This window comes from Salmo salar, chromosome ssa19, assembly GCF_905237065.1.
Source record: "Salmo salar chromosome ssa19, Ssal_v3.1, whole genome shotgun sequence".
NCBI lineage: Eukaryota > Metazoa > Chordata > Actinopteri > Salmoniformes > Salmonidae > Salmo > Salmo salar.
The window spans coordinates 28,993,003-29,007,833 of NC_059460.1; the positions used below are offsets into that span (position 1 = coordinate 28,993,003).

The window sequence follows — 14,831 nt, forward strand, 5'->3', positions numbered from 1 at the left end:
GGCTGAAGAATTGTAACATTTACCTGGAGATAATGCAGCAGATAGCAATACTGGGTGATTTGAAAATTCATAGTCAATCAATCAATAATATAATAATTATTTTAGCAAAAATGTTTATCTTTCATTTACAATCTGTAGAAACTATGACAATAGAAAGGTTCAGTACTTTTGGGTAGCATCACAGCACAGTTGAAAAATATATGGCAAATAGAAATCCAAAATGGATGGTGTTAGAGATAGATGGGAGGGGTTGAATGGAGCTGAAGGGTGGGACTAATAACAAGAACCAATGTAAAACATACAGGTCTGTAAAATGTATGTAGGTTCAGAAATGTTGTGAAATAGCAGTTACAAATAGAATAGACATCAGAAATAGAGGAAGGACTAAAAACAAACAAAATATAACTATTGTAAAATAGATTGTGTATGTATAATATGTATAAACTGAAGGTAGAAGCCTAAGTGTTATTTGTTGTTTTTGATAATTGTTAGGTGGAGGTCACTAGCTACAATGGTATCTTTAGCCTAGCTTTTAGCTAGCTAGCTGCTCTGCAGTGCAAGCTAGCTTGATTTAAAATAAAGAGAAACAAGTTGAGGAAAAAGTAACTAAACAAAACATGTTTTATTAACACCTGAAACAATATATTTCTCATGTCTCGAATGAAAAGGTCATATTTTGTAATCTCCCAAAATAAATGCGAGACAAACGCTACACGTTCAGTTGCTGTGCAAAACTCAGTGAAGATGGCGTAATGAAATGCATCATGATGTGAATTGGGTATCCGACTCAATCTCACAGGCACAAACATGACTCAGTCACCTTACCACTGTAACCTCCTGCCCTTAAAGGCGCAGGTGAACTTTTTTTTCTTCTTCACATCTGTGATATTTTGGTTAAATAACTTGGGTCACAAAAAATGAAATTAAACAGTTATTGTTTTAGAAACATTACAAAGCATGCTCATCTGTTTTTTTTGGTGTTTTGTTGGTGTAATTTTTGCGAAAAAAATATTTTGTCTCGAAGAAAATCTGAGTGGCTGGTAGATTTATTTTAATTTACCTGCCACACTGCCTGGTGGACCAAAATGTCAATTTTAGGCCCTGCATGTAATTATGTGTTAATTTATTTTATGGTACTCCAGACAAGTGCTACAGACAATAGTCATCCAAGAGCATCTATACAGTCTTTGAAGATGCCTATTTTCTAACTCTAGTCTTTTGTGATATTATTGATCCTCATCTCTTTATCTGCCGTTTTAGATCTCTACTGGAGAAGTTCCCCAAGATCCCTCGCATGGTGAACCTCCGAGAGATCGACAACGACATGCAGACACTCTACATCAACGCATCAGCTGACACATTTGAGTTCAGGGTCTACGCAGATGCTGATGGAACAGTGGAGGTGTCCTGAGGTACCACCCCTTCCTCTATGACAGGGGAAACCTACCCTGAAGACCTCAGTGCCATACCAGGTAATCTAATTTGCATCCCAAATGGTACCCTATTCCCTACATAGACACGTGTGTTTGGACACATTGGTCACGGTCAAGTTTTTAAATCACAGTAGGCCATGTAATATCATGTAAGTGTCATAACCTAGAGTACTGAGTAGTAATGATATGATGTAGCATCTGAAATGTACATTTTATTGTAAAGCTCATGTAATCTCATCTTTGATTTCATTCTGTTCCCTCTTTCATTTTCACCAGCTGCGGAAGAGGATGATGAGGACAGTATCATCCAAAAGATTTTGGATATTTGAGTGTTTCTGGAATGGACGTCTCATCCCATACACAACTGTATCTGTGTAAAGAATTCCAAATACACTTTCAATAATGCATTTTTCTTCAGTGATGTATTCCCTTCTTGTTTTCTTAAAGTAACGTTTGAATTTTCTGTGTCCATCGTGTGTCAGGTTTGACTGGTGCACATTCCCCAAGAAGGCAGGGACAGTGCCTGCAGAGTCTTACAGCAGGTTCTCAGGGGTTCTGTTAACCAACGACAGGTTCCAGGTCAGCACCAACAAGCTCACCTTCATGGACCTGGAGCTGCAGCTAAAGAATGAGATCTTCTTCACACACATCGTGAATGGCCAGGTAGCTTCCCTGTGTCTGTGACGTTTATGGTCTGTCACAAGCAAACCCCATTCCTCTTGGGTGGAAGAAAATATTAAAGCAAATTTTAGCCTCACAGCTGACACTTAGACTCTTATTAGACAGTTGTGTGATGTTAACAGTTGATGCATTACCACCATGATGTGGAATAAAAATTACTGTTACTGATGCATGTCATTTTCCCTCCCAGGAACAAAGAGTTAAAATCCAGAAGGAGTTTCACCAGTGGCTGAAGACCTGCCACGAGACGTGGGACAAGCAAGTGACGTTCAAGAGCACCATTACACGAACGGACGTGGCCACCAAGAAGATGCAATCTCCCTGGGCTACCTTCTCCTCCATCGAGAGGGACGGTAGAACATACAAAGCCGGCCAATACGTGAGCATCCTCTCTTCCTCTTACTTAGACAGTCGAGCCTGGCTCAATCTCAATTTGTCTTTCTATGATTCCTCGCATCCTCTCTGAGGCTCATTCTCTACCACATTGGAGGAAAAAGTTCAGACCTTCTGCTCTGTTTTGAGAAGGAGATGAGGATGCAAGCAAATGAGGAAAGATTGATTGAAAAAGGGCAACAGAACTGTTTGGTTGCTGTGTTTGAAGTGTTAATAAACGTTCTGTTTTAAGCATCTCTAAATTCAGCCTGATCATTAAGTAGCTCTAAATCTGTTTCCTTCTAGGTGAAGTCTGAGAAAACGCAGCCCATCTTCTTCGGCTCTGTTGTTCAGTTCCTACTGTACGGCGATCACGAGGGAGATGTCTACGCCACAGGAGGGCAGGTGCACGTGGTTATGGTGAGACATGGATGTCATCAGAGAGAATGATAGTAGTAACGCTTTGCTCTGTGTGCCTTTTTTTATATAAACAATCTTCTGTCTACTCATATGTATTTGAATGATTTTGCCTGTAAAATCATCCCATTTTTATATTGGTTTCCGTAGGAACCAAAGGTGCTGTACGATGAAGTCAAGACTAGACCCATCTCCAAAATTGACAGAGTGGTTACCAATGCAGCCATAAAGACAAGCATTGATGATGAACTAGCCAAGTGAGCGAACCATTTTGGATTTAAATCCCAACATATACATTTGAATGTGGCCCTTAAGCCCCAGTGGTTCATGGGTTTTGTGCCTGTTTTGCCTCAGACCCCCAGACAAGCTGAAAGTGACCTGGCCGGAGGGCAACCCCTGGACCCAGAATGATGTCCAGACAGCAGGCACTCCACTAGTTACAGAGATGGGCTCCCTGCACCTTACACAGTAACTCCGTGCTATCTGCTAAGTATTTTTGATACTGTATCCTAAGTATGCACATATTTGTGAGTGACGGTAGGATCTCCCTTTCATTCCTTGCAGGGCCTCTCCATGTGGAAATTCTCAACAAGAAAGGAGAGCCGGTATGTAGGATATCATCAGCCACTCAAAACGCAGCACGGAAAGCACTTTCAATCGAACTTAAAGTTGTTTGGCATTGTAAGTTAATTTGAATGCTAAGAATGATTGCTGTTATTATGTTGTTGGCAGACTGTTTCAATGGCTAGTTTGTGTATACCGTGTCATAAATAGTTTTCTCTCTTTTTCCCTAGCACCTAATGGTGATGTGGAGACCAACTTTCACATTGCAGCACATTCAGCCAAGTGGGCATTCTGGTTCAGAGCCATGGGTACTTTCTTGTTTCAATTTACTGGAAATTAATTTCTTATTTCTAACTTTATTGTAATGATTTAGAGTTTCCTCTTAAGTATGGTAAAACCGTATTTATATGTTCTAAATTTCCTTAAATGTAGAACATAAATTTATGGAAAACATTTCCCTAAATTCTTAAATAAAGAAAAAAGCAAATTTTATGTTTTTATTAATATGCACGTTTTTGTTACTAGCTAATGATGCAATGTTTGTCATAATGTCTGACTCTCTGGTGGTTAAACAGTGTTGTTCTCCCTGTGTAGGGAACCTAAACAAGTTGGGGAAGTATACCCTGCAACTGAACACGGTACTCAACGAGAGCAACGCTACTGTCTGGGCTGGGAAACAGCTGCCCAACCACACACTGGACTTCTCCATTACTGGTAACCAATGTTCCCCGTAAGCTGTGTGCTCGGCCTCGCAGCTCCTGAAGCAGTCCCGTGCAGAGGAATTACCAGTCTCTGCAGAGATGCATGAGATTCAACTTCACAAAAATGTATCTTTCCTGGCTTTAAACAGATTGAATCAATGCAGCAAACCCAATCTAACTTCAAGACTGAGTTGGTGATTTTGTTGAGCCTGAGGAGTGCATCTGAGTAGCCTTTTTCTATTTCAAAGCCCAAGCGGTTTTTACATCACGAGCGGTCGGAGAGTAGCCTAGATGCGCATTTGAGATCGCAGAGCCAGTATGCACATTTGTTGATTTTCTTTGCTGGTTAGTGCTTTACTCCCCTGGTTATAGCAATTTTGGTCAGCAATGGGGGAGTGATTTGCTTCCTTACAAGAGCACAAAACTTGTACATATCTAACTGTCTTTGAAAGCGAGTCAGGAAAATAGATTTTTTTGTCTTAAAGGGGCAGTGTGATATTTTGAGGCTGAAAATGCAAATAAGCCAATTGGCAGAGGGTAGCATACATTTTTGTATGATTCTCTGAATGGTAGTAATAATAACCATTTTTATTTTGTAAAGTGGTTTCTTGCATCATAACCCAATGAAATTTTCAGACCTATTTGGCCAATTGATCATTGCTTATTTTTATATAGTGATTTGAGCTCGAGTAAAACATCAGTGTCAAGCCATGCATGATGTTTTTTTAAAGTATCATTGAATGTATGCCTACATTGAACACCACACCATTGTAGTCAACAGCTATATTTTTTACTTTATTTTAATCTTTATTTAACTAGTCCAAACCCTCCCCTAACCCGGACGAAGCTGGGCCAATTGTGCACTGCCCTATGGGACTCCCGATCACGGCCAGTTGTGATACAGCCCGGGATCAAACCAGGGTCTGTAGTGACGCCTCTAGCACTGAGATGCAGTGCCTTAGACCGCTGCGCCACTCGGGAGCCCACAAATATCCATGTGGAAATATGTATCTATGTGGAAATGTTATGGCATTTGCACCATTGGTTTTGTTAGGCCAACATTATGGTCAAAAAGCCACAATAGCCTATTGGCTGCTGTCTGAAACTAACTTAAAGCCCAGTGCATTCAAAAACATGATTTCCTGTGTTTAATATATATTTCCACACTGAGGTTGGAATAATATTTAGAAAATTCTGATAATGCCCTTTTTTAGTGTAAGTGCTGTTGAAAAGATTGCTTGAAATTTCAGCCTGTTTTGTTGGGAGGGAATTTTGGCCTTCCATGGTAACATCACCATGCAGTAAATTGATAACAGCTAATATTCAGTTTTCCCCTCCCCACTCATGCCATTCCAACAATCCTAGCAAAATTGCTGCTTGAGAAATTGCTCTATGCTAAGAAGCTATTTTTGAACTCGGAGTAAGGTACTTAATTGTTACCCAGAAATGATTTGATATGGAGATGAAAATGCTTGAGTTCAACCTTTTTTAAAAGTGGGTACAGCCTCTGTGTTCACAGTTAACACGTGCAGGAATGCTCGCAAAATGATATTGTTTCTGCTCACAACCTGAAATTAGCCCGGTGCTGGAAGAAATCTGAGGAAACATTGCTAGTAACCATCTTTGTGAAGTCAGACTGAAATACATGAAACGCTTTGACCCTCTCCGGTAACAATCAGATTGATCGCCTAAAGACCCATCTCTTTTCTCCCTCTCTCGCTGTCTCTCCTCTCCCAGAGGGCAGTGCTCTTTTCTCCCTCTCTCGCTGTCTCTCCTCTCCCAGAGGGCAGTGCAGATAGGTTTGTGGTGGATATTGTGAACACACCTCTCTATGTGGGGGTGCCTTTTAAAATCCCACTGGAGCTGGTGGATGAATACGGTCACTCTGCTTGTCCTCCTCCCAACCTCAAGCCCTTTCTGGAATGCAGGTAGGTTACACACAAAAATTGTTTAAATGGTTACTAGAGTTGGCTGGTATCCAGATGTTCATAGTCATGCTGTTTCTGTACCATACGGGGTATACCGTTTTGGCGAACATGCACACAAGGTGCTTTTTTTTATGCACTAAACTATTTAGGCAACATCTTGACCCAGGAGGGGATTGAATGTCTCTGCTGTGACCAAGAAGCTTGATCTTGACATCTAGCCGGAAGAAATCGGTTATCTCTTCCCTGCAGGGCTCAGCCCGAGTCTCAGGTTATTCATGGTGCCAGACAATTTCAGCCCCTCCTTGTTTAGCTGGTGGTTGTTACTGTGTTTCAGTTCCCTGGAATTGAGTTATGAGGGGGTGGCCACTAGTGGGACCACTTTCACCATCCAGGGCGTCAGAGCCAGGGGCGCGGTGCACAACTACCAGAGCAAGGTCAGAGACGCTGGTTTTCAAGGCTGCAGGGCTCTCACTTTAACTCTGTCCAGATGAACCACAACGAGACAGACAACTGAAAGGTCTCTCAAATTATGTCCTCGGCTAATGTTTGGTAATATCGTCTCAGCAGACGCACGACATGAAATTGGTCCTGCCTGGCCTCAAACAGGACTTGCAGTCTCTGAAGATCAGCCTTCTCCCTGGTAAAGTGATTGATTTATGTTGAAGAAGTCACAAAGTAAAAGAATGTTTATACTCTTATGTCCACCTGGGTATTCAGAGGAAAACATGTTTATTTGATAAACCATGAATTTACCTTTTTGCTTTAAAAGAAATTAAGAAAAATAAATTGTATATTAAATAATAACTACTGATTTACGGCACCACATTGGGGGGGACTGCTGCTCTGCTATAATAAGAAAAATCCTATTTAATGGGGGTTGTGGGTAAAGTAGATCCTGATAAGGGATTTTAAGTAAATTATTCCCCTGGTGTTGCTGATGCTGTCCAGCTGTGGCTGGATGGCTACTTAGGGTGACATGGGATAGAAAAATACATCAGCCAGCCTTTAGGCCTTATAAAAACATGTGTAGCTTAAACAGTGTTTTACAAGCAGCACTGTAGTTTATATTGTGTACATGTGAAGGACATTCCATAGTAGTGTGTCAGCTGAATGTTTTACAAGTAACCCAGATTCACTCAAAGTGAAACAAGAGAATCCAATCACTGTGGAGAATGGAACCTCTGTTTGCTTTGATGTGGAGGTCCATGACGAAGCAGGAAACGTTACAGTTCAACCCAAACTGATTGTCCGCTGCCAGGTAAGATCATACTACACCCTGATTCCGGCGGTATGAATAGCCAAGTCTTCCAAAGCAGAAGAATTACATATATAATGCACTTTATATCCCCATCACGAACTTGGCAACTTGGCTTCTTCCCGTTCATATTTTTCCCAAATCTGAAGTTCAATCCAGAGTTCTGTCTTTGGTGTTCTATGCTCATACATTTGAATGCTTTTACTGAATTCCAAAAGTGTAAAAGCACTAAATAGGCAGTCTGCCAAAACACCATTTCAGCCCGACAGGGTTGAGCAAGAGGGTGTGTCAATTGTCCCAGAGTATGTGCATTTTAGGGCCACTGTCCATTCAGCGTGTTACCAGGGTTGTATTCATTAGTGTTTTGCAACGGACAATGAAATGCAGGGTTTTTTTCTGGCGCAAAATGGAGCTTGAGATCCTCTTGTTGGCCGCAGTGCACATCTTGCCATGGGGCTGAGAACTGTCTGAGTGACTAAAACAATATCAATGGGGGCCCAATGCCATGACCAAAATACTCCTGAATGCATCATGTTTTTAATTCTCCCTGACTGCCTAGCTTTTATTTGGGTGATTTTCTAGTTCTCAAATGTAATCTCATTTAAAAAATATATAGGTCCATTTTCTACATTCTTTGTTTTAGTCTTAAGTAAAACTTATTTCCTGTTTGGACATAGACGGCCTGAAAACACTTAGTGAAATACTTTTCTATGCAGAAAACCCCCTGAAACAAGTGTTTATTGGACAAGTTAAGGTAGTCCATATCCTATTTGATTGGTTTCGTTCCTAGTGAATACTAGTTATTTGGGGGGGGTCGCAATATTATTTTGGATGATATTATATCAATACTTTGACTCCAAGTAGAAATTTGTTTAATATCTATCTATCTATATATATCTACACACAATACCCCATAGTGGCAAAGCGAAAACAGGTTTAGAAATGTTTGCAATTGTATAAAAAACAAAACAAATACCTTATTTACATAAGCATTCAGACCCTTTGCTATATGACTTTCCATTGATCATCCTTGAGATGTTTCTACAACTTGGAGTCCAACTGTGGTAAATTCAATTGATAGGACATGATTTGGAAAGGCACACACACACACCAGTCTATATAAGGTCCTACAGTTGACAGGGCATGTCAGAGCATATTGTCCGTGGAGCTCCGAGACAGGATTGTGTCGAGGCGCAAATCTGGGCAAGGGTACCAAAAAAAATGTCTGCAGTATTGAAGGTCTCCAAGAACACAGTGGTCTTCATAATTCTTAACTGGAAGAAGTTTGGAACCACCAAGACTCTTCCTAGAGCTGGCCGCCCAGCCAAACTGAGCAATTGGGGAGAAGGGCATTGGTCAGGGAGGTGACCAGGTACCCAGGATTGAGGGACAGGTAAACGGGGCAAAGTACAGAGAGATCCTTGATGAAAACCTGCTCCAGAGCGCTCAGAACCTCCGACTGGGCGAAGGTTCACCTTCCAACAGGACAACGACCCTAAGCACACAGCCAAAACAACGCAGGAGTGGCTTCGGGACAAGTCTCTGGATGTCCTTGAGTGGCCCAGCCAGAGCCCGGACTTGAACCCGATATAATACCTCTGGAGATACCTGAAATTAGCTGTGCAGCAACACTCCCCATCCAACCTGACAGAGCTTGAGAGGATCTGCAGAGAATGGGAGAAACTCTCCAAATACAGGTGTGCCAAGCTTGTAGCGTCATACCCAAGAAGACGTAATGCTGTAATCGCTGCCAAAGGTGCTTCAACAAAGTACTGAGTAAAGGGTCTGGATACTTCAGTTCTTAATTTTTGCAAATGTATTAAAAATATAGAAAAACCTGTATTCGCTTTGTTATTATGGGGTATTGTGTGTAGATTGATGAGAAAAAAAAGATGTAATCAATTTTAGAATAAGGCTGTAACCTTTTCCACATTTTGTTATGTTAGCTTTCCGAATGTGTGTGCGCACACAATGTGTGTGCGTGAGTGTGCACACAACCGGTCAAAAGTTTTAGAATACCTAGTTATTCAAGGGTTTTTCTTTATTATTGCTATTTTCTACATTGTAGAATAATAGTGAAGACATCAAAACTATGGAATCATGTAGTTACCAAAAAACCCTTTGCCGTGATGACAGCTTTGCACACTCTTGGCATTCTCTCAACCAGCTTCATGAGGTAGTCAACTGGATTGCATTTCAATTAACAGGTGTGTCTTGTTAAATGTTAATTTGTGTAATTTCTTTCCTTAATGTGTTTGAGCCAATCAGTTGTGTTGTGACAAGGTAGGGGTGGTATACAGAAGATGGCCCTGTTTGGTAAAAGACCAAGTCCATATTATGGCAAAAACAAATAAGCAAAGAGAAATGTCAGTCCATCATTACTTTTTAGACATGAAGGTCAGTCAATCTGGAAAATGTCACGAACTTTGAAAGTTTCTTCAAGTCAGTCGCAAAAACCATGAAGCGTTATAGTGAAACTGGCTCTCATGAGGGCCGCCACAGGAAAGGAAGATGCAGAGTTACCTCTAATGAACTTATCCTCTGCAGCACAGTTAACTGCACCTCAGTTTGCATCCCAAATAAATGCTTTACAGAGTTCAAGTAACAGACACATCTGAACATCAACTGTTCAGAGGAGACTGAGTGAATCGGGCCTTCATGGTCGAATTACTGCAAAGGAACCACTACTAAAGGATATCAATAAGAAGAATAGACTTGCTTGGACCAAGAAACACGAGCAATGGATATTAGACTGGTGGAGTCCAAATTTGAGATTTTTGGTTCCAACTGCCAAGTCTTTGTGAAATGCAGAGTAGGTGAACGGATGATCTCTGCATGTGTGGTTCCCACTGTGAAGCATGGAGGAGGTGTGATGGTGTAGGTGTGCTTTGCTGGTGACACTGTCTGTGATTTATTTAGAATGCAAGGCACACTTAACCAGTATGGCTACCACAGCATTCTACAGCGATACGCCATCCCATCTGGTTTGGATTTAGTGGGACTATAATTTGTTTTCAACAGGACAATGACCCAACACACCTCCAGGCTGTGTAAGGGCTTTTTGACCAAGAAGGAGAGTGGTGGAGTGCTGCATCAGATGACCTGGCCTCCACAATCACCTGACCTCAACCCAATTGAGATGGTTTGGGATGAGTTGGACCGCAGAGTGAAGGTAAAGCAGCCAACGGGTGCTCAGCATATGTGGGAACTCCTTCAAGACTGTTGGAAAAGCATTCCAGGTGAAGCTGGTTGAGAGAATGCCAAGAGTGTGCAAAGCAGTCAGCAAGGCAAAGGGTGGCTACTTTGAAGAATCTAAAATCCAAAATATACTGCTCAAAAAAATAAAGGGAACACTCAAACAACACATCCTAGATCTGAATGAAAGAAATAATCTTATTAAATACTTTTTTCTTTACATAGTTGAATGTGCTGACAACAAAATCACACAAAAATAATCAATGGAAATCCAATTTATCAACCCATGGAGGTCTGGAATTGGAGTCCCACTCAAAATTAAAGTGGAAAACCACACTACAGGCTGATCCAACTTTGATGTAATGTCCTTAAAACAAGTCAAAATGAGGCTCGGTAGTGTGTGTGGCCTCCACGTGCCTATATGACCTCCCTACAACGCCGTGGCATGCTCCTGATGAGGTGGCGGATGGTCTCCTGAGGGATCTCCTCACAGACCTGGACTAAAGCATCTGCCAACTCCTGGACAGTCTGTGGTGCAACGTGGCATTGGTGGATGGAGCGAGACATGATGTCCCAGATTTGCTCAATTGGATTCAGGTCTGGGGAACAAGCGGGCCAGTCCATAGCATCAATGCCTTCCTCTTGCAGGAACTGCTGACACACTCCAGCCACATGAGGTCTAGCATTGTCTTGCATTAGGAGGAACCCAGGGCCAACCGCACCAGCATATGGTCTCACAAGGGGTCTGAGGATCTCATCTCGGTACCTAATGGCAGTCAGGCTACCTCTGGCGAGCACATGGAGGGCTGTGCGGCCCCCCAAAGAAATGCCACCCCACACCATGACTGACCCACCGCCAAACCGGTCATGCTGGAGGATGTTGCAGGCAGCAGAACGTTCTCCACGGCATCTCCAGACTCTGTCACGTCTGTCACGTGCTCAGTGTGAACCTGCTTTCATCTGTGAAGAGCACAGGGCGCCAGTGGCGAATTTGCCAATCTTGGTGTTCTCTGGCAAATGCCAAACGTCCTGCACGGTGTTGGGCTGTAAGCACAACCCCCACCTGTGGACGTCGGGCCCTCATACCACCCTCATGGAGTCTGTTTCTGACCGTTTGAGCAGACACATGCACATTTGTGGCCTGCTGGAGGTCATTTTGCAGGGCTCTGGCAGTGCTTCTCCTGCTCCTCCTTGCACAAAGGCGGAGGTAGCGGTCCTGCTGCTGGGTTGTTGCCCTCCTACGGCCTCCTCCACATCTCCTGATGTACTGGCTTGTCTCCTGGTAGCGCCTCCATGCTCTGGACACTACGCTGACAGACACAGCAAACCTTCTTGCCACAGCCCGCATTTGATGTGCCATCCTGGATGAGCTGCACTACCTGAGCCACTTGTGTGGGTTGTAGACTCCGTCTCATGCTACCACTAGAGTGAAAGCACCGCCAGCATTCAAAAGTGACCAAAACATCAGCCAGGAAGCATAGGAACTGAGAAGTGGTCTGTGGTCCCCACCTGCAGAACCACTCCTTTATTGGGGGTGTCTTGCTAATTGCCTATAATTTCCACATGTTGTCTATTCCATTTGCACAACAGCATGTGAAATTTATTGTCAATCAGTGTTGCTTCCTAAGTGGACAGTCTGATTTCACAGAAGTGTGATTGACTTGGAGTTACATTGTGTTGTTTAAGTGTTCCCTTTATTTTTTTGAGCAGTGTATATAGAAATCTACATGTTTTACCTGCATGTGACTCTGAAGGAGGATTTGATAAAGTGATGATCCTTTCCCTGCATCTATAATTAACCATTTGATAACTGATAGGCCTAATATTGTCACTCATCAGATTGTTGTCAATTTATTCTTGTCTATAGGCTAGCTCTCATTATGTTTGAAATTCGATTTGATGGGCAGGCTGACTGGCATCGTTTGTTTCCCGCACATCAAGTTGGATAGAGTCAAGGATATGTTTTGCATTATTCTAAAGCCTACTGCAGCACACATCATGTTTTCGTTTTCCTTAAAATAAATGTGATTTAGTTATAGTAAATAAAACAGTCCTGTAACAGCTTTTTACAAAGTAAAACATAAAAGAGAATGGTAACAACCCCCAAGGGGTTAAATCAACCTCTTCACCTTCCTTATCATTCAGTAAGGCCTGTTTTTAATTTTTTAATTTTATTTTTATTAAATTGTGAAGTAAGGTGCATGATTATCGGCCATTCATCCATTTTTCATTCAGTGAGGAGAGAGACGCATTAGCGTCTGGCTGGGTACCAACGTCCTACAGCACATTGTCTTGGTGGGTTAAGTTAGGAATAGGTGTAAAAAAAAACAGGTAATGTTCTAAATAACTTTTTTGTGGTAAAAAAAAATTAAGACAAATTAGCAGTGTAAAATACAAGTGTTTAGGAAAAGTCAGGGAAGGAGCAAGACAGCTTTTATTGGGGGGGTCGATAAAAAAAAAAAAATGTATTTACAAAATCAAATGTCAGTGGCGTGGCTGTTGGCCTATGGTGGTTTTAGTGTTAAATAGAGAGCCAACTTGTTTTCAGTACCTTTTTAAAAAATTATTATTACCATGACTGATCAAAACAAATTTTCACATGTTCTCACTTGTCTGCCTGTGGTAGACGTATCGTGAGCAATATGTTTGGAACATAAAATCGCAGTGTCGAATTGCAATACGTATGTATTACGATTCTCACGAGTCTATATCGTATCGGCACTTAACTATCATAATAATATTGAATAGTGAGATCCCTGGCAATTCCCATCCCTAGTGAATACGATCAAGCTCTTTCCCAGAATATCTACCAGTAGGATAGGATCCATGAATGATATCCGACTTGTGGGCTTTTCTCCTCTGATTAGAAACAAACATGGGAAATCTGGGCATTTACTTCCAAGTGAGGGGGCTTTTCTCTTGGAAAATCTGATATCAACTTTGGAGGGGACAATTACATGACATTTTCTCAAGAGCGATTCCTGAGGGGGACACCAAAAGTAGTGCTGTAACACATAGCCTACATTGTAATATGGTAAATGTATATTGAGGAACGAAAGAAATAAGGTGTTTGCTGTACTCCTAACTACCGGTACCCAAAACTACACAACTAATCACAACAGCAATACCATTGCCTTTAACAAATCTTAGTTCAGTCACCAGTTTAAGTTGAGAGTGGGGGTATCCATGGTATTTTCCAATTATGTTCCTATTTTACAAGTTAAAAAAATTTAGAACCTTTCATAATGTTGCCAAACAAAGACTCAACAAACTTACCTGAGACTCCCTGTCTCTGCCAGTCTGTCCCTGCATATCTGTCCCCAACTCTGCTGTCTGTGTGCCATCTGTTGCCTGCTGCCTAATGACATCATTGTGAAACATTTCCATTAGAATGTCATTTCTTTCTTATGAACATTTTATCAACTAGTCTTTGAGATATTAGGCTACTAGGGTTCTTACTTTGCGTTTTGGTGTACTGAAAAATACTCTGATGTCCGTCTTTTATTTTTCTGCCATTTTTCTACCTGGCTGGCTGGCTACACACACACACACACACAGTGTGTAGGTAATTTACAGTAGGAGATGGGCTTCTATCATCTTATCTTTTATCATTCTATTTGGGCTTCGATCTAAAAGGTAGCTAGCAAATGTGAAATGGATTAAAATGAGAAGAGTTGACAGCTGTATGAGTTCACCATTTACACAACATATGCTGCAACCTTTTGTAATTTTAATAGTTTGTTTCATATTGGCTGGCTTCCAACAATAGCTGAATTTGCAAAGCTAGCGAGCACCAATTCCGTTTCAGTGGTGTTTGCTATAATCTTTGCTACCCGGGTTAAATAAAGGTGAAATAAAATAAATAAATAAAAGTTCCCTTGCGACAATTTAGCTTTTGCAACGAGACCATTAAATATATTTAAGACGATGGTAGAAGAGAGTGTAGTCCTGTTCAGTTTGGACTTCAGTTTATCGCTAACCTTATCACAGGGACTTTGAAGCACTAACTTACATCATCTGCATGCTGATCTTGGAATAAATTGACGATAGCAAAGATTCCATCTTTGACGAGTCCACATAAATGGAATAATTACTAGCTAGCTTAATAGTTAATATTTGCCCGCTAGCTCTGCATATTCAGCTAGTGTGTGTGCGCGATTGACTGGATTAACCTCACGTCAGTTACGTTCATTGAGTGCCTTTCAGACAGTGGATACCACCCCTCTGTTACCTTGCCAACTAAGGAACTGGCAGTGGATCAAACCATTGTGAGGCAAAGGGTGGG

The 14,831-nt window shown here is 41.6% G+C and overlaps 1 long non-coding RNA gene and 1 pseudogene across 1 annotated transcript; both read left to right on the forward strand.

The window, feature by feature from the left end:
- Nucleotides 1-1,892: 1,892 nt before the first annotated feature.
- LOC106578714 (structural maintenance of chromosomes flexible hinge domain-containing protein 1-like) overlaps nucleotides 1,893-14,831 on the forward strand; it is a 30,482-nt pseudogene continuing 17,543 nt past the window's right edge.
- Nucleotides 3,069-4,327, forward strand: LOC123723864 (uncharacterized). Its single transcript, XR_006760700.1, has 5 exons — nucleotides 3,069-3,160; nucleotides 3,258-3,371; nucleotides 3,468-3,584; nucleotides 3,698-3,775; nucleotides 4,062-4,327. It is a non-coding gene; the product is annotated as an uncharacterized lncRNA (long non-coding RNA).